Source organism: Octopus bimaculoides, chromosome 28 (assembly GCF_001194135.2).
Source record: "Octopus bimaculoides isolate UCB-OBI-ISO-001 chromosome 28, ASM119413v2, whole genome shotgun sequence".
NCBI lineage: Eukaryota > Metazoa > Mollusca > Cephalopoda > Octopoda > Octopodidae > Octopus > Octopus bimaculoides.
In genome coordinates this window covers 11,941,030-11,942,724 of record NC_069008.1, presented here as the reverse complement: position 1 = coordinate 11,942,724, position 1,695 = coordinate 11,941,030, and positions in this window count along the sequence as shown.

Below are 1,695 nucleotides of genomic sequence, written 5' to 3'. Positions count from 1 at the left end.
TTCTGCTGTCTCACATTTAATTTTGATTTTTAGCATGTCATAAGATCTGACAAATTCCTTACTGTCTCTACCAAGATTAGGTCACCAAACAAAATCTTGCTTTCTTCAGTGATGTGTGTATTATGAATTGTAGAAAAAAATTTTTGCAGAATAAGATTAAAAAACAAACAACCTGTTTTGATTAAAGATAAATTTATTCTCTACAATCATTTCAGAAGAATGTCTTGTAAATAATTGTTCTTAAAAGAGTTGGTCTCCACCAATCTTTTCCAGCAACATGATTCTTTTAAGTGAACATAAAAGATACAAAATATTAAAACGATTTTTCATGCTTTCAACTATCTGAGCATCAGCAGAATTAATCCATTGTCATAATCTTATACAAATGTAAAGAACACTGTATGAAACTGATATGAGACATACTTTAGTCAAACTTTATGGGCGTCAGCATGAATTCAGTGGCTTTGAGCTGCAGAATATGTTGAAGCAACCCAATGTGCCACAACAGAAGCATTTCTTCCCTAATGTAGGGCAGAACCTAGGAAAATGTGATGATCTTATCATTAATACAATAATTAACCCAGCTTCACTCATTTGTTGTTTGATCAACTTTACTTGATGACAGTCATTGTTAGTGGTGTATTAGAACTTGGCTGTATTTTTGATCCAAGAGTAAACATTAGCTCCAACTGCACCATTACAAGGCTAACTAAAACTGAGATGGATGCTTTAGACAAAGTTCTTAGACAATCAATAATACTTTCATCTGAGTATGATTGATTCCATTAATAAAAAAAAAAAAAAACTTTATAAGCTCTGTGTTTGGGTGATCTTTACATAAATACATGCATGTTAAGCCTTAGCAGGAAATTATGAACTCGTTCTTGTTTTTGTTCTCATTAACAACTTATTATCAATCTGAAAAGATAATCTTTCTTTAGCTTCGGATATTTTTTGAATAGCACATTTTAAGTGTTCAAATGAACATTCTTGAATTGTTGTAAGATATAGGACATCAGTTCGATGATTGCACTGAGGTCACATAATTTTGGCTTAAATAGTTCAAGGTTTGTATCATCTATTTGTACAGATTTGCATTAATCCCTTAGCATTCAGTCTATTGTCAAATTTAATGCTTATTTATTCATATTGTTTTGAATTAATCATGCATTATTTTGTAGCTTTGAAATTTTGATGGTGTGATTATATATTTTTAGAATGGCATTGAAGGGTAGGTGTGATAGGCTGGATCTGCCTATTAGAACATAAAACAGGTAGTATGTTTAGGCTGGGTACAGCTGGTTTAAATGCTAAAGGGCTAAACTGTATAAGCCATCATGACAGTGGGCTTTTGTGAATAAGTTCAAAACTTCAGATGTTATATAACTGAGTATCATTGTTCACCAACATTATCCAAGTGACATGCCATAAAGTTGTCCCTCACATTGAACTGGTCATCACCTTAACCATTTAGTATTTAAACCAGCCATATGTGGCCCAAAATATGTTTATGTTTAAACTGGCCAGATGTGCCCTCTCACACCTACCCTACAATATCATTCTAAAATTTAACAGTTACTTCATGATTAATTAAAGATATGTGAATAAAGAAACATTACTTTTAACAGAATAAACTGAACGCAAAAGGATTAAATAGTCCTGGTCACATACAAAATGCTTATCGTACCTAGCATT